General features: G+C 44.4%; 1 pseudogene across 1 annotated transcript in view; it reads right to left on the minus strand.

Moving 5' to 3' along the window:
• The window catches only part of LOC143984469 (major histocompatibility complex class I-related protein 1-like), a 57329-nt pseudogene extending 38653 nt beyond the window's left edge, over positions 1 to 18676 (minus strand). Inside the window, exons 1-2 of the transcript XR_013274874.1 lie at positions 18165 to 18676; positions 3870 to 4130 (exon numbers count right to left, since the gene is read on the minus strand). The product of XR_013274874.1 is annotated as a major histocompatibility complex class I-related protein 1-like (transcript). The remainder of the gene's footprint in view (positions 1 to 3869; positions 4131 to 18164) is intronic.
• Between the last annotated feature and the right edge of the window lie 651 nt (positions 18677 to 19327).

Consider the following 19327-nt stretch of genomic DNA (forward strand, 5'->3'; position numbering starts at 1 on the left):
AAAAGTCAGACGGACAGACTTTTGCGTTGAAAATTCTGACGGACCTAGAAAGAGAACATGTTTTAAATTTTTCCAATGGAACCAATTCCTATCGGGAAAAAACGCTTGTCTGTATGCTGTTCCGAAGGACCAAAAACAGTGTATGCTCTGCAGCAAGTACGAGACGGAAGCTATTGGCTACTGGCTATTGAACATCTTTTTTCTAGTCCCGTCATACATGTTGTACATCACCGTGTTCTTGACGGTTGGACTTTGGTGTGATCGTGTGTACGCAAGACAGTTTCAGCGGAATTCTGTTGGAAAAACCTTCAGAGTTTATTTAGACTGGAAAACCGGTTGTGTGCAGGGCCGGACTGGCTTGCCAGGATACCGGGAGATTTCCAGTAGGCCGCCTGCCCTGGGGCTGCTTTTACGGCTGCATTGGTGCTCTCTACTGCTCGTGTGATAGTAGATAGAATCAACGTTCCGCCTATCACACGAGCCAGACTGGGGGGGGGGGGCATGTTAAAGAGCACCCCAAACACAGAGCCAGCCAGTGCTGTGATCAATAGGAGGAGATGCCGCCCGTACAGCTCGCCCTGTGTGCCTGGATAGGAGGATCAGCAGGGGGGGCTGCATATAGAGGAAATTAGCTTTCTATATTCCTCCATGCAGCCGCTGAATGCTTGCAGGAGGGAGAGGAGAATCAAGCGTTCAGCGGCTATATAAAGGCCCCCCTGCTGATCCTCCTATCACACTTCTTTTACTGCCCCTCAGTTCACCTTGTGCTCTCCTCCCCCACCACACTCCCAAGCCCCCCCCCACAGTTCTCTCCACCCCTGTTCTTTCTGCCCCCCTCCAACCTGCTCTCCAGCTTCTCTCCCCATCCTTCTCTAGCCACCATCCCAGTGCTCTTCACCCCCCCACAGTGCTCTTCACCCCCCCCACAGTGCTCTTCACCCCCCAGTGTTCTTCTCTCCCCTGTTTCCCCTCCCCTACAGTTCTCTTCACCCCTGTTCTTTCTGCCCCCCAACCTGCTCTCCAGTTCTCCCCATCCTTCTCTAGCCACCATCCCAGTGCTCTTCACCCCCGCCCCCCAGTGCTCTTTTCCCCCCCGTGCGTTCCACTCCCCCCATTGCTCTCCCCCTGTTCTTTCTCACCTCCCCAGTGCTCTCCATCTCTCCCCATCACTCTCCAGCCCCCACCCCAGTGCTCTCCAGCCCTCCATTCTCCCTACCCCTGTTCTTTATGGCCCCCTGCTGCTCTCAAGCTTGACCCATCTCTCCAGCCCCCCCCCCCGTGCTCTCTACCTCCTGTAATCTCCACTCCTGTTCTTTTTGGCTCCCCCCAGCACTCTCCACTCCCCGCCCCTGTACTTTCCACTCCCCTTGCATTTTGCTCCCACCCATGTGCTCTCCAACCCTGCCAATCCTCTCCACCTCCCATAATGCTCTCCAGCCCACCGTGCTTTTCCCCCTGTTCTTTCTGGCCCCCACTGGTGCTCTCAAGCTCTCCCCCCTACTCTTTGTAACCCCCCAGTACTCTCTAGCCCCCGTGCTCTCCACCCCTGTTTTTCTGCCCCTTCAGTGCTCTTCGCCACCCCACATTCTTAGCCCCCTCAGTGCTCTCAGCCTACCATGCTCTCCACCCCTGTTCTTTTTGGCCCCCCGTACTCTCAAGTTCCCCCCCCCCAGCGCTCTCTGCTCCCCACCCCTGTGATCTCCACTACCCCCTGCTCTTTGCCCCCACCCATGTGTTCTCCAACCCCGCCAGTACTCTCTGCTCCCCCTTCTCTCCAGCTCCCACACAGTACTCTCCACTTCCCCAGGACCAGAGGACAGGCTGACTGGGGCTAGAAAATGGGGATGGCTGAAGGTGCAGGTGGCCAGGGACCACTCCATCTCACAGCAAACAGATCCTCTGGAAGGAGCACCATCCCCATCCAAAATGAGAACAGACCCTGCCTGCTGCTGGCCGTCATGGATATCCTGGCATGCAAGGTACTGTACCGAGCATCAACAACACACCTTCCCACAGACAGGGACTGCAGACTGGGACATGGGGCACAGGGGGGGCTGCATTCATGGTCTCAGTGAGGCTGCATTCTTGGGTACAGTAAAGCTGCATTTGATGGGCACAGTGAGGCTGCAATAATGGGCACAGTGAGGCTGCAATGGTGGGCACGGTGAGGCCGGATTTGTGGGAACAGTGAGACTGCATTCAAGGGCAGAGTAAAGCTGTATTTGGTGGGCACCCACCCCCCTTACCTTAGTGCAGGGGTTGACAAATTTGCTTGGAATCTAGGAGCCAGCTTAAAAAGTTAGGAGCCAGGTCCGTGACGACGATCCGGACCTGTCCCTGGCCTGACATGGAGACGAGTGAGGGGAAGATAGCAGCGCCGTCGCCGCCCCCCCGTCTCCAAGTCATTGCCCATAGCTCTTAGAGGGACATTTTATTTTTTTCAAATGACAATTTTTTTTTCAATTGCATTTTAGTGTAAATATGAGATGTGAGGTCTCTCTGACCCCAGATCTCATATTTAAGAGGACCTGTCATGCTTTTTCTATTACAAGGGATTTTTACATTCCTTGTAATAAGAATAAAAGTGACACAACATTTTTTTTAAAAGAACAGTGGAAAAAAAAAAAGTTAAAATAAAGCAGAAAAAATAATAATTTTTAAACGCGCCCTGTCCTGCCCGCATATAAAAATCGGTGTTCGAACCACACATAGGAGGTAGCGCCGTGATCGGTAGAGCGAGAGCAATAATTCTACCCCAGACCTCCTCTGTAACTCAAAACGTGCAACCTGTAGAATTTTTTTAAACGTCGCCTATGGAGATTTTAAAGGGTAAAAGTTTGTCGCCATTCCATGAGCGGGTGCAATTTTGAAGCGTGACATGTTGGGTATCAATTTACTCGGCGTAACATTATCTTTCACAATATAAAAAATAATTGGGCTAACTTTACTGTTGTCTTATTTTTTTATTAACTAAATTATTTTTCCCAACAAAAGTGCGCTTGTAAGTCCGCTGCACAAATACGGTGTGACAGACAGTATTGCAACAACCACCATTTTATTCTCTAGGGTGTTAGAATAAAAAATATATATAATGTTTAGGGGGTTCTAAATAAAGGGAAGAAGAGGCAGGTAATATAATACAGGCAGAGGAATCTTCATTAACATTGCTGGTTTGTCATACCAACGGCAACCACAAGAGATTCCAGATTCCAGATTCCATAAGGAATCATAGGACCGCAGAAGGCCTCAAAGCTGCGGCCTAAATTTTCGGCCGCCGGCGGAACGGCCCGACGCGATCACGCTGGGGGGGTCCACAGACACAGGATACCCCCAGCTGTGCTGCCCCAGGCGCGAGGTCGCTATTTCTAGTCGCCAATGCGACCTGGCGACCGGGTTTTGTCGAGCCCTGCCTTAGTGTATTCCTTCTGTGGAAGGTGCCCCCCCCCCACGTTCTGAGTTCCTGCGTTCCCCCTTGATGATTGTCCACTTACCACTTTTAACTGGAATTTGCATATATATATATATATCCCTATGTGATTTCATATCTATATATAATACATTCTTCATCAAATGTGCTTTAAAATGTATGGTTTTCCCTTTCATGAACAAGAAAATAATGATGTTATGCTGTTGGGCTGGTATAATAATGCTGTTGGGCTGGTATGAAATTTTTTCCAGGGCTAGTTTTTATTCCCAGTCCGGCCCTGGTTGTGTGTACGCGGCATAAGAGGAATTTGCTCTTGCACATTGGAAATAAAAAAAAATGAGACAAAGAAGGCTTGTGTTATAGCATAATATATTTTGAAATACAACATTGTTGGCATTCAAAGATAAAAATAAAATCTTTTTTTTTCAAAGTTTTAACTGACCTTCAGTCTGGTTGAATCGGCTCATTGCTATCTGGACATTTTGCTTGAAAATAGGCTCCTGTTTTTGATTCAGATCTGTGCCTCTCTCCCAGTATTCAGGTTCCAGAGTCTTCATCCATTCAGTCTTGGGAAGATACCGATGGGTGTCACTGTTATAATTCTCTATCTCCTTATCATCCAGATATCCAACTACGGAGTACAAAGGCAGTCCGGATCCCGGAGAGGAGACTCCAGTGATGTAATACTTAAGTGAGTGACTTTCTGAGGGATAAAGAGAGAAGTTTTATGGAAGATAGAACTATAGCTATAAAACTAAACTAAAGCCATAAAATATGCCAAAATTAAAAAATTAAAACGTATTTGTTTACAAATATGAAGAGATGTTAATGCTATTAACCAGTTCCTGCCTGCGCTATAGCTGAAAGAGGGCCACAGCGTAGGCTTACAATGACAGGAGGGCGTACATGGGCTGTAGCGGGGGGCAGCCCCTCTGTGATCGCTGAGTCCTTCAGATACTGCTGATCACAGATTGGGGGGAAATGGCCAATCACAGCAGCCCTTTACCACATGATCAGATGTCAGCCAATGATAGCTGATCACAGGATGTAAACAGAAGATGATTATCACAGAGTAAGGAGAAAATAAGAAAGCTGATAACCAGCTTCTGTTAAAGGGACATCGGTCCCAACATTGTCCACAAATGCTGCTAATCAGTGCCCACCAGTGCCAACTATCAGTCCCAGTTATTGCTGCCAGTCAGTGCCCACCAGTGCCACCTATCATTTTCCATCAGTGCCACTTATTATTGCTCATCTTTGCTCATCTTTGCTGCCTCATCAGTGCCTCCTCATCAGTGCCCATCAGTGCCTCCTCATCAGTGCCCATCAGTGTCTCCCCATCAGTGCCCATCAATGCCTCCCCATCAGTGCCCATCGGTGCCTCCTCATCAGTGTCCATCAGTGCAGTGTCATCAGCACACATCAGTGAAGGAGAAAAAATACCTGTTTTGCAAAATTTTATAACAAACTAGAACTTTTTCCTTTTTCTTTTTTTCAAAATGTATGGTCTTTTTTTGTTTGTTTAGCAAAACAAAGCTCTGGTAAAAGCAGGCAGTTGAGCTGCATTTTACCACCCCCAATCACACCCCCCTAAAGTTGGAAGGCAGCCAGATCAGTGTGTACACTCCCTAGGGCTTTGCCATGTAAGGCCGCGTACACACGCGGGGACTGTTCGCTCAACTTTGTCCGCTGAACAGTGTTTCAGAGGACAGTCTGCTCGTGTGTGGGCTTTCAGCGGACAGTTTCAGCGAACAGTCTGCTGAACAAGGTTTTTCGGAATTTCCGAAAAACTGTCCGCTGAAACTTTGTTTCAGCGAACAGTCCCCTCGTGTGTAGGCTTGTTCGTCAAACTAAGTTCCGCGCATGCTCAGAAAGGATTTACACGCCGAAGGTTGCATTGCAGTGTATAGGACGTCGTTTTCTAGTCCCGTCGTACGTGCCGTTCACGTCATCGCGCACGGTTTCAGCGGACTGTTCGTTCATCGTGTGTGGGCAAGTCCGTCCATGCTAAGTTTGAGCGGACTGTCCGCTGAAACTGTTTGACAAACAAAGTTGAGCGAACAGTCCCCGCGTGTGTACGCGGCCTTATGCAAGTGGTTGCAGCATAGTAATGGAACATTGACAGGATTTAAATAGGAAGTTACAGTAATCTCTCCAAAAGGAATAAGCACAGAAATAACATCTCTTGTATTATATTTTGCTTGGAATTCTAAAATAGATCTACCTCAGCATAAGATCTGATAATTATGTGCATTAGATGGTGGTTTTAAGTGTCACAACTTTAATGAGTTTTAACCACTTCCATACCAGGCACTTTCACCCTCTACCTGCCCAGGCCAATTCTCCGCTTTCAGCGCTGTCGCACTTTGAATCACAATTGCGCGGTCATGTAACACTGTACCCAAGTGAAATTTTATAATTTGATTGTGCAATTGTCATTCAAAGTGTGACAGCGCTGAAAGCTGAGAATTGGCCTGGGCAGGTAGAGGGTGAAAGTACCCAGTATGGAAGTGGTTGAAACTCATCAAAGTTGTGTCACTTAAATCTACCATCTAATGCACTTAATTATCAGATCTTATGCTAAGGTAGATCTATTTTAGAAATCCAAGCAAAACATAATATGAGATGTAATTTCTGTGCTTTTTCCTTTTGGAGAGATTACTGCATACTAGGGCTGGGAAGATTAAAGATTAATTCCTCGATTAATCATTAATTTTTTTTGATCGATCAAAATTCTTTTGATCGGTACTCACCTCTCCGACGGCTTCTGGGTCTTCAGGGAGTTCCGTCGGAGATCCAGTGACGTCACAGACATCAACGTCACCGGACTCCTCCCCCCTTCCCCAAGTGCCTCCGTCTGCTAATGAAAGGAAGGGGGGAGGAGTCTGGTGACGTCGATGTTCATGATGTCACCTGACAGCCTGGACAGTGATGGTAAATATGGATGTGGTTAACTGGGATCATTCAGTGAGCTAAGTGTAGGCAAATTTGATAACCTCCGTTTTTAACATTGTTGTAAAAAACAACAACAAAACACTCTGGTATGTCTGGGTGACTGGCTAAAGTGATTCCTACTTGCCTACTATAAAGTGACTGACAGTCAATATACTAGATACTTTTTATAATTAAAGTTAAACTTTCTACATTTTTCTTAAAGTTTAATAAAAAAAAGACTTATGTCAGTGCTAAAGTTTGAATTTAAAATGTATTTGTGTGAACTGTGAAGTTAAGTCATGGATTGTAAAAAACAAACTAGTGACGGGTGATTGTATATAGTGTATACCACATTTACCACTGACTAATGCAGAGTTGCAATGCAAGGAGATCAACTAAAAGTAGTTGGATCTGTATGTGCGTTATAATTAATCAAAATTAGTCGGTTAATCGAACACGAACATTTTAATAAGTAACAGCCCTACTGCATATCTCCCAACTCTCCCTGATTTCGAGGGACTGTACCTGATTTGGAGCAATGTCCCTCTGTCCCTCTTTCCTCCTCATGTGTCCCTCATTTTGCTCTGATCTATATAGTTGTATATAAAATGCACTTTTTTTCTCTCAAAAAGTGTTTCCCACTACTAAACCTTTCATCCGATTTCTAAATTGCTGCATTTGTACATTTTAAAAGGCAATATAAAGTAATTATAGTGGTAAAAAAAAAGCACTTGTGGATTTAAAGTGGTTGTAAACCCTTACAAACCACTTTGACCTACAGGTAAGCCTAGATTAAGGCTTACCTGTAGGTCCAAGCAATATCTCCTAAACCTATATGGTTTAGGAGATATTTGCCCGAAAACGGGCACCACTGTCTACGGCGCATGCGCCGTAGACAGCGGCGCGCAGGCGCACTGAACGCGGCAGTTCCAAGAATGGAGCTGCCGCATTTGTCGATTCCCGTGCGCATGCGTGGGAGTGACGTCATCGCGGCTTCGCCGAATGACAGCGGCGGAGCTGCGAGACGCCACCAGCAAGATGGATGCGGCGGACTACAGGGGACAGCGGCGACTTCGCTGGCTCCTGTGTCAGGTAAGTGACACATAATGGGCTACTATGCGATGCATAGTAGTCCATTATGCTTTACCTTTGCAGGGAAAAAAAGAGGAAGTAAACTCATCAGGGTTTACTTCCTCTTTAATTAACCTTTTTTGGGGGGGTATATTCTCTTTTAAGGGGGTGTGGCAGTTTCCTATGCCTACATACATTTGCCAGTAGGTGTCCCTCATTCCCATCTCAAAATGGTAAGAGGTGTGTTACTGTAACTTCCTTTTTCAACCCTGTCAATGTTCCATTACCATGCTGCAACCACTTGCATTATATGCCACAGCCCTAGCGAGTGTACACACTGATCTGGCTGCCTTTCAACTTTGGGAGGGGGGGTGTGAGTGGGGGTGGTAAAATGTAGCTTAACTGCCTGCTATTACCACCCTCCAGGTGTAAATGAGCCTATTGAGTGACCACAGAGAGATTGCTAATAAGCATAGAGAGAAAAGCACTATGTCTATTCCAAATAAAAGTCTATAGACTGCTCCAAATAGCACTGTGGGAATAGCATTCTGTTTTCACTCTCCCTCCTCCCACTCTTACTCCCCCTCTAATACCCTCTTCTCTTCCCCCCACTCACTCTTTCACCCCCTACCCCATCTCCTTCTTGTGCTGACTGCTGCACTCTAAATGGTGTGTGTTATTTACTACTTATCATGGCAATCATCGCAGAACTGTATACCAACGCATTTTGTCTTTAGCTTACTTGTTTTTATTTTAGCTTACTTGTTCTGGGTATTAACCACTTCCCGACCGGCGCACGACGATGTACGTTGACAGAATGACACGGACAGGCACATGGGCATACAGGTACGCCCCTTTAAATGTGCCGCCGGGCCATCACGTGCGCGCCGGTCGGGACCTCACGGGGAGGAAGAACGGGGGGGGTGCTAAAGTAAACAAGCATCTCCCCATTCTGCCTAGCAACAGTGACACTGATCTCTGCTCCCTGTGATTGGAGAAGAGATCAGTGATGTGTAAAACACAGCCACCCCCCCACAGTTAGCAACACGCCCCTAAGACACACTTAACCCCTACACTGCCACCTCCTGGTTAACCCCTTCAATGACAGTGTCATTTACACAGAAATCACTGTATTTGTATAGCACTGATTGCTGTATAAATGACAATGGTCCCAAAAATGTGTCAAAAATGTCCGATGTGTCCCCCATAATGTCGCAGTCACATTAAAAATCGCTGATCGCCGCCATTACTAGTAAAAAATGTTTTTTATAAAAATGCCATAAATCTATCCCCTATTTTGTAAACGCTATAACTTTTGCGCAAACCAATCAATAATCGCTTATTGCGATTTTATTTTTTACCAAACATATGTAGAAGAATACGTATCGGCCTAAACTGAGAGACCAAACTTTTTTATACATTTTTGGTGGATATTTATTATAGCAAAAAGTTAAAAATAATGCATTTTTGTTTTCAAAATTGACACTATTCTTTTGTTTATGGTGCAAAAAATAAAAACTACAGAGGTTATCAAATACCACCAAAAAGTTCTATTTGTGGAAAAAAAGGACGCCAATTTTGTTTGGGAGCCACGTCACATGACCGCGCAATTGTCAGTTAAAACGACACAGTGCCGAATCGCAAAAAGTGGTCTTAAGCCAGCAAAATGGTCCAATCTGAAAGTGGTTAAATATCAATTGACTTAATTCTGTTCGGAGTTTCTGTGATTTTAAGGCTGTCAGTATAAAATGTGCTCTGTCAGTAAAATAGTAAAACAGTAAAAAGAGTTGCAGGGCGTTGGCAACCCTGCTAAGCACGTACTGACAACAAGTAACATTCCTAGATTTACAGGTAGATCTTATAAAATTTGAACATCATAAAAACTCCATTTATTTCAGTAATTCAATTCAAAAAGTGAAACTCATATATTTTATATACAATATCTCACAATATTGAGTACACTCCTCACATTTTGTAAATATTTTATTATATCTTTTCATGTGACAACACTGTGAAGAAATGACACTTTGTTACAATGTAAAGTAGTGAGTGTACAGCTTGTATAACAGAGTACATTTGTTGACCTCTCAAAATAACTCAACACACAGCCATTAATGTCTAAACTGCTGGCAACAAAACTGAGTACACCCCTAAGTGCACATGTCCAAACTGAGCCCAATATTTTGTGTGGCCACTAGAGGTCGACCGATATATCGGCCGATATTTGCCGTTTATTAATTAATCGGTATCGGCCGATTTTGCTGATAAAAAGGCCGATTTAGAACTACAGCACGACTTGGAAATTACTTCTGTAATAGAAGTCAGTGTAAGTTGCCTGAGTCTTCATAGAAGCGCTTGTCTCCTCTCTGGGCAGTCTGCCAAGAAAAGAGCAAAAAGATACAATGTTTACACTTGAATGAATGAACGAACTCAACTCTGTGTGTAGAAGTTCTCAGTTTAACCATTTAAAGCGGAGGTCCACCCTAAAGTGGACCTTCTGCTGATTGGAATCCTCCCCCCCTCCGGCGCCACAATTGGCACCTTTCAGGGGGGAGGGGGGTGCAGGTACCTGTACCAGTACAGGTATCTGCACCCACTTCCGGGATAGCTCTCTGCGGAAAGAGATGTAGATTACGCCCCTTTCCGAAAGTCCCCCGCTGCCTGCTGGGAAACACACAGATCCCAGAGGCTGCGGGTCCATCCTTATTGCGCAGCGCAACTCGCGCATGCGCAGTAGGAAACCGGGAAATGAAGCCGAAAGGCTCCACTTCCTGATTCCCATACCCAAGATGGCGGCGGCAGCACCCGAGAGACAATCGAGAGATCAGCTTCGGGTGCCGACATCGCGGGCGCGCTGGGCGGGTAAGTGTCCTTATTTTAAAAGTCAGCAGCTGCAGTATTTGTAGCTGCTGGCTTTAAAAAAAAAACGGCGGAACTCCCAGCGGACTCCCGCTTTAAAGACTAAATATTTTCTGACACTTGTTGCTTACAAGTAAAAGTCCTGTATTTTCTGCCAAAAAATCACTTAGACCCCCCAAAAAGTATATATTTTTTTTTAGCAGAGATCCTAGGGAATAAAATAGCGGTTGTTGCAATATTTTATGTCACACGGCATTTGCGCAGAGGTCTTTCAAAAGCAATTTTTGGGGGGAAAAAATACACTAATGATTTAAAAAAATAAAATAAAATTAAAACAGTAAAGTTAGCCCATTTTTTCGTCCAAAAGTTTTGACTACCTGTTTTTATTTAATATATAGTTTTTTTTTTTTAATCTAAATCATACATACAAGTAAACTGATTGGAGGTTTGTTTTGTTTAATAAATGTTTAAATGTAAGAAATTTTCTGCATCACTTATGAATACTGCTTTCACACTGGACCGGGCAGGCGTTGATGGTAAAATGCTGCCAGTTTTAGGGGCGCTTTACCATCATTTTAGCGGTGCTATTCGGCTGCTAGCGGGGCACTCATAATCCAGCTAGTGGCCGAAGAAGAGGTTAAATGCGCCCGTGAAACACCGCTGCCAAATCGAATTGCATGCGCTTCAGCGGTGGTGCCCATTCATATCAATGGGTAGGAGTGGTGGAGGAGCGATTTACATCGCTCCAAACGTGCTGCTTGCAGGACTTTTTTTTTAACATCCTGCTGTCTTTCACACAGACTGCAGGGGAGCCATTTTGCAGGCACTTTACAGCCGCTATTTTTAGCCCAAAAGCGCCTTAAAAACGCCCCAGTGGGAAAGGTGTGTTTGATTTTATGAGATGAAGGGGGATTGAAAAAAATAAATAAAAATCGGCCTTACATATCGGCCCAAAAAAATCGGCATCATATATCAGCCATCGGCCGCCATGATTTCTAAATATCGGCATCGGCCAGAGAAAAACCCATATCGGTCGACCTCTAGTGGCCACCATTATTTTCCAGCACTGCCTTAACCCTCTTGGGCATGGAGTTCACCAGAGCTTCACAGGTTGTCACTGGAGTCCTCTTCCACTCCTCCATGATGACATCACGGAGCTGGTGGATGTTAGAGACCTTGTGCTCCTCTATCTTCCATTTGAGGATGCCCCACAGATGCTCAATAGGGTTTAGGTCTGGAGACATGCTTGGCTAGTCCATCACCTTTACCCTCAGCTTCTTTAGCATGGCAATGGTCATCTTGGAGGTATGCTTGGGGTCGTTATCATGTTGGAATACTGCTCTGCGGCCCAGTCTCTGAAGGGAGGGGATCATGCTCTGCTTCAGTATGTCACAGTACATGTTGGCATTCATGGTTCCCTCAATGAAGTGTAGCTCCCCAGTGCCAGCAGCACTCATGCAGCCCCAGACCATGACACTCCCACCACCATGCTTGACTGTAGGCAAGATGCACTTGTCTTTGTACTCCTGGTTGCTGCCACACATGCTTGACACCATCTAAACCATACAGGTTTATCTAGGTCTCATCAGTCTACAAGATATGATTCCAGTAATCCATGTCCTTAGTCTGCTTGTCTTCAGCAAACTGCTTGCAGGCTTTCTTGTGAATCATCATTAGAAGAGGCTTCCTTCTGGGACAAAAGCCATGCAGACCAATTTGTTGCAGTGTGCGGCATATGGTCTGAGCACTTACGGACTGACCACCCACCCTTTCAACCTCTGCAGCAATGCTGGCAGCACTCATACGTCTATTTCCCAAAGACAACCTCTAGATATGACACTGAGCACGTGACCTTAACTTCTTTGGTCAACCATGGCGAGGTCTGTTCTGAGTGGAACCTGTCCTGTTAAACCACTGGATGGTCTTGGCCACCATGCTGCAGCTCAGTTTCAGGGTCTTGGTAAACTTCTTATAGCCTAAGACATCTTTATGTAGAGCAACAATTCTTTTTTTCAGATCCTCCGAGAGTTCTTTGCCATGGGGAGCCATGTTGAACTTCCAGTGACCAGTATGAGAGATTGAGAGCAATAACACCAAATTTAACACACCTGCTCCCCATTCACACCTGAGACCTTGTAACACTAATGAGTCACATGACACCGTGGAGGGAAATGGCTATTTGGGCCTTATTTGGACATTTTCACTTAGGGGTGTCCTCCCTTTTGTTGCCAGCTGTTCAGACATGAATGGCTGTGTGTTGAGTTATTTTGAGGGGACGGCAAATTTACACAGTTATACAAGCTGTACACTCACTACTTTACATTTTAACAAAGTGTCATTTCTTCAGTTTTGTTACATGAAAAGATAGAATAAAATATTTACAAAAATGTGAGGGGTGTACTCACTTTTGTGAGATACTGTAGATGTGTTACACACAGAGTGATATATTTCAATAATTTTTTTCTTTTAATTTTAATGATTATGGCTTGCAGCTAGTGAAAACCCAACATTCAGTATCTCAGAAAATTATTATATTACATAAGACCAATAAAAAAAAAGGATTTTTAATACAGAAATGTTGGCTTACAGAAAAGTATATCCATGTACAGTATAGTATACACTCAGTACTTGGGGCTCCTTTTGCATGAATTACCACATCAATGCGGCGTGGCATGGAGGCGATCAGCCTGTGGCACTGCTGAGGTGTTATGGAAGCCCGGGTTGCTCTGACAGTGGCCTTCAGCTCGTCTGCATTGTTGGGTCTGGTTTCTCTCACCATTCTCTCAAAAATACCCCACAGATTCTCTATGGGGTTTAGGTCAGGTGAATTTGCTGGCCAATCGAGCACAGTGATACCATGATCATTAAACCAGGTATTGGTACTTTTGGCAGTGTGGGAGGTGCCAAGTCCTGCTGGGAAATGAAATCAGCATCTCCATAAAGCTGATCAGCAGAGGGAAGCATGAAGTAGAATTTCCTGGTAGAGGGCGGAGCTGACACAGTGGACCAACACCAGCAGATGACATGGCTCCCCAAATCAGACTGCGGGACCTTGATTTTCAAATGAAATGCAAAATTTTCCACAGTCAGTGATGATTTGGGGAGCCATTGTCAAGAGGAAGATGAGAGACACCAGACCCAACAATGCAGACAAGTTGAAGGACGCTATAAAAGCAACCTGGGCTTCTATAATACCTCAGCAGTGCCGCAGGCTGATCACCCCCATGCCACGCCGCATTGATGCCGTAATTTATGCAAAAGGAGCCCCGACCAAGTACTGAGTGTATACATACTGTACATGGACATACTTTTCAGTAAGACAACATTTCTGTATTAAAAATCCTTTTTTTTATTGGTTTTATGTAATATTCTAATTTTCTAAGATACAGAATTTGGGGTTTCCACTAGCTGTAAGCCATAATCATAAAACTTAAAAGAAAGAAATGCTTGAACTATATCACTCTGTGTGCAATGCATTTATATAAAATATATGCGTTTCACTTTTTAAATTGAATTACTGAAATAAATTAACTTTTTGATAATATTCAAATTTTATGAGATGCATCTGTATATTCACCATTTTGAAGTGCCATTTTATTATTATCAGCAAGCATGCAGTATACATGGATATATTATTGCAGACATTTTTCAGTATTTCTCAAATTTTTTTTTTTATAAGGCTCACTTCAGTAAAGCAGAGCCCTTGTGATATTTTCATTACTGTGCATTATTTGCTAAATCTTTATATTGGTCGATTGTTGCATCAATATTGTGCAACTCACAAGAATTATGAAAGGTTATCATTCTGTATACTTTAACTGCTTCAAAACACCCCCTTCCTACTCAGGCCAATTTTCAGCTTTCAGTGATGTCACCCTTTGAATGACAATTGCGCGATCATGCAACACTGTATCCGTAATTAATTTTTTTTCCTTTTTTCCCCACAAATAGAGCTTTCTTTTGGTGAAATTGATTCACCGCTGTGTTTTTATTTTTTGCTAAAAAAAAAAATGAAAAAAAAAAATAAAATGTTGAAAAATAAATAAAAATCTGTCAGAAAATTTTGTAAAGAAATATTTTTCTACTTCGCTTATGAGGCTGCACTGATGGGCACTGATGTCACTTATGGGCACTGATGAGATGGCACTGAAGAGCACTGATGAGGAGGCAGTAATATGCAGCACTGATGGGCACTGATAGGTGTCACTGATAGGTTGCACTTAAGGGCACTGATAGCTGGCACTGATATGCAGCACTGATAGGCGACACTGATATTCAGCACTTATGAGTACTGATAGATGGCACTGATGAGCAGGTACTGAAAGGCAGCGCTGATATGCAGAACTTATGAGTACTGATAGGCGGCTCTGATAGGTGGCACTGATGGGCACTGATAGGCAGCACTTATGGCAAATGATAGGTGACACTGATATGCGGCATTGATATGCGGCACTGATAGGTGGCACTGATAGACAGCACTTATGGGAAATGATAGGTGGCACTGATGAGTGGCACTGAAAGGCAGCACTGATATGCAGCACTTATGAGTACTGATAGGTGGCATTGATAGGTAGCACTTATGGCCAATGATAGGTGGCACTGAAAGGCAGTACTGACTGGCATTTCTGATGGGCATTGATTTTCATCACTTTTGGGCACTGAAAGACAGCACTGTCTGGCATTTCTTAAGATCACTGATTGGCAACACTGATGGGCATAAATTGGCATCAGCAATGGGGACTGCTGGGCACTGTTGAGGCTGCACAGATAATCATGGAACTGATGGTCAGTGCCCTGATTATTTGTACAGGTCTCCCCCTTGAAGATTTTCTGCTGATCGGTTCTCCTCTCCTCACACTCTGTCAGTGTGAGGCAAGGAGAGCCGATAAACGGCACTTCCGTGTTTACATGTGATTGGACACAGCTGATTACATGGATAAAGAGCGCATCATTGGCTCTTTACCGAGATCAAGGTTGCACCTGAGATCACCCTGCGGGTGATATGATGTAGTCCCAGAACGAGAGGGGCGCATTTGTCTATGCGGTGGGCTGGACAAGGTTAAGTACACTATAGGTAAATTTCTCAAAGTTTTAAAAAGCAGATGAGGACCATTATTTCAGTCATGTGACTTTAGTTTTGGCTAAATGTATGTGGACACCTGGATTCACTCCCGAGCGGCAACTCGTGTTCCTGCTCACATTTTGTGTTTTTGTTTTGGAGCATTTCCACTCATCACACATAAGACAGCCCATTCACTTGAATGGGAATGACCTATATGCAATTAACTCCCCATGGAAATGCCAAAACTTTCTTGGAGTGGAGCATATCACATTTTTCACCGCACATTTTGGTACATTTGTAGCACGTTCGGAAGGCCTCAACCTGGCCATACATTGATTGAAATTTGGCCAGTTCAGCAGGGACCAGACAAATGTCAATCAGTATGTAGCCATCCTATCTAGACAGAAGTCACACATTTGATCAACTGCTGGATAACCTTTCTTGATCAGTGGCTGAAGCCACTGATCGGTGGTTCCTCTGTCATAATACAATGTTCAGATGGGGGATTCCTCATCCCTCTATTTTGTGTAGCTGGAGGAATCTGTCAGTTTTTTATTTACCAAACTAGCTGAGCCAAAAAAAGGAAATTGAACTACATGATTTAGTGACAATAACAGATTCTGTGAAAATAGTGCAACACAATACATGCAAAAGCTGTTGTCACCTTACACCCTAGAGGAGACTATATACAAATTCTGTGTTGCTCGGTGGTGATTTCAACAATTAAATTGAATGTGAGACTTGCGTTGAGACCAAAAAATAAATAAAAAATCTTCATAGATACAATGTTGTGCTTCCAATCTTGTGATAACATTTTGGGGGAGATCATTCTCTATTCTGGCATGAATGTGATCTGGAATGCCAACCCAGCTCTATACAGACGTGGTTTGATGAGTTTGAGGTGGAGAAACTCAAGTGGTCTGAACAGATCCCTGAACTCAACCTTACTGAACACCAATGGAATGAATTGGAATGCTAATTGAAAGCCAGGTCTTCTCATCCAACATCAGTACCCAATCTTACACATGTTATTTTGGCTGAATGGGCATAAAATCCCACAGAAAAACGCCAAAATCTTGTGGAAATTCTTTCCAAAATAAAGGAGACTGTTAGGCCCCTTTCACACGAGAGGTCAGATTGGGTCTGGCTGTCCATTTTTCAGCCAGTCTCAATCGGACCCTCCAATCTCCTTTATGGGCAATCGGATGTAAATGGACTTGGGTTGGATGCGATCTGGCATCTCCCCTCCGTCTGGTTGGATCAGATCAAAAGGCAGTCAGGTGTAAACAGACAGCCGGTGTAGTGTTGAATACCGTCCCCCATCAGATAGTGCCCACCCTGTACTGCGCTCAGTGCGGAGGACAAGAAGACGGTCTCCGAAGATGAATGGCGCCTGCACACTGAGTCCAGCTTCAAGCCCCACCATCCAAGTGGACATAGAGTTAGAATAAAAAATTGCCAAGCGAAGTGAGCCCCCGAGGGGCCCTATTACTAAGTGTCTGTATGTCCACTTGCATGGTGGAGCTTGAACCTCGACTCAGGGCAGAAGGTACTGGCAAGTGCGCAGGCGCCGTTCATCTTCGGAAACTTTCGGAGTCTCCTTGTCCTCCGTACTGCGCAAGTGCTGCGCCTGCGCAGTACGAGGCAGGCACTATCCGATGAGGGACAGTTTTTGGCAGAACACCGGTCTACATCTAGCTGCTTATAGAGCAGAGCGGGTTGTGTCCACTTTGCGGAAGCAGGAAGGACATGGACCTGTCATTGGGCTGCTCAGCACAGGATCAGTGGGCAGGTCCCCTGCTGAGAAAAAACAGATCTGGCCCATGTGAAAGAGGCCTTATGCCACGTACACACAATCAGAAATTAAACCAGCAAAAGTCCTATATGAGCTTTTGGTCGGAAATTCCGACCGTATGTATGCTCCATCAGACTTCTGCTGGTGGAATTTCCGCCAGCAAAAGATTGAGAGCAGGTTCTCTATTTTTCATCTGAAAAAAGTTCCTATAGTAAATTCCATTCGTCTGTATGTAATTCCGATGCGCAAAAAAACACGCATGCTGAAGGTGGAGTGCTTCATATGGAACGTCCCTTTTCTAGTGCCGACATACGTGTTGTACCTCACCACATTCTTGACAGTCGAAAGTTCAGAGAACTTGTGTGACTGTGTGTATGGATGCCAAGCTTGAGCGGAATTCCATCAGAAAAACCATCCAAGGTTTTTCCGATGAAAATTCAGATCGCATGTACGGGGCATTAAAGTCTCAAACATGGACCAACTCCATATTAAATGCTAAAATTACGACATAAAATAATTAACAATGAGTTTCTATAACTTATATAGTTACGTGATCTTTCCCTTGAGGCTGGGTTCACACTGAAGCGATGCGGGAACGCCGCGAATCCGCAGAGGGTTCCCGCATCGCATGCCTCCCGCCGGCAGGTCACACTGCCCTATGCGGACTGCTGGGAGTGTCAATGAAACCTTAATGACACCCCCAGATCAGTTCGCATATCGCAGTGCGATCTGCAAACTCGGACAGGAATCGGATCGCATAGTGTGAACCCCCATGCGATCCGATTCTGCTGCGGACCAAAAAAAGGGTCCCATGCGAGTTTGCGGCGGGTGCGATGCGAATTCAGCCATACTATCTGTATGGCTGAACTCGCATCGCACAGAGATCGGATGTGATTTGCACTGCAGTGCGGTGCGAATCACATCCGGTTCTCGTAGCCGCTTCAGTGTGAACCCAGCCTTAATGTTCTATTTATGTTTTGTTTTTTTTGAGCTTTTTAAATGAATAAGGTACTCACCAGAAAATACAGATGACACTTTTAAAATTAGGAGTAGGATCAACTTCATTCTTCTGCAGAGAAGTTCCCGTATGAACTTTACACCGTGCCTTCAGTGTCTTCAGTGCCTTCAGTGCCTTCGGTGACTTGAAATTCCCTAATTCCAGAAAGGTCTGACGTAGAAATAAAAATTCCCCAAGCTCCAACCAAGGCAGGATCGCCAATACCAGAAGGGTGGGAATGTCTGTGCTCAGCCAACAAAATAACTCAAGGGCTCTAAAACAGTCTGCTTCTGGAAGTTCTTAAAAACACAAAAAACAATCGTGCCAACTAATATTCCTATAATTAAATGTGTTTAGTTATTTTTTGCCAAGATTGAAAAATGCTTCGTTCTTCTTTGCCAAAACCAATAGGTAGAATAATGACCAAGATCAAACGTTCTTCTCTCTTTAGTCCTATCGAATGTCTCAAAGAATATCTTCAAAAGCACAAATAGAGAAACGTGTTTTTATTTTTCAGCACCATCTAACCGGTCTAACCGGAGAAGCCGTTAATAACTCTACTCAAGGACATCATACAGTTTGGTTACTAATTACCTTTGCGCACAGCAGGGCGATTCTCTGCTCTAAACAATTGACCAAAAAACAAATAAATCTCAGGTCGTAATCGGTTGCCGAGCAGAAAATATAAACACTAAGAAGTTTAGAGAAAAGGTGACAGTGAAACTTCAGGGATTTTCCATTTTAGAATATAAAAATGTTAGTATGAATTCACAAAAATTTAACACATGCAAAATGCCACCGCTTTGTGTTGTTTGTGAATTTGCGCAACTGAAAATATTTTTAATTCCTTCCAGTGCATCGATCTACTCTGGGAAGAGTTATTTGGCACATACACTATATGACCAAAAGTATTTGTAATTGACTTTACACGTATATGAACTTTAATGGCATCCCAGTCTTAGTCCGTAGGGTTCAATATTGAGTTGGCCCACCTTTTGTAGCTATAACAGCTTCAACTCTTCTGGGAAGGCCGTCCACAAGGTTTAGGAGTGTGTCTATGCGAATGTTTGACCATTCTTCCAGAAGCGCATTAGTGAGGCCAGGCACTGATGTTGGATGAGAAGGCCTGGCTTGCAGTCTCCACTCTAAGTCATCCAAAAGGTGTTCTATCGGGTTGAGGTC

Source organism: Lithobates pipiens, unplaced genomic scaffold, assembly GCF_037356315.1.
Source record: "Lithobates pipiens isolate NorthernLeopardFrog02 unplaced genomic scaffold, aLitPip1_a1.2 Scaffold_1, whole genome shotgun sequence".
Lineage (NCBI taxonomy): Eukaryota > Metazoa > Chordata > Amphibia > Anura > Ranidae > Lithobates > Lithobates pipiens.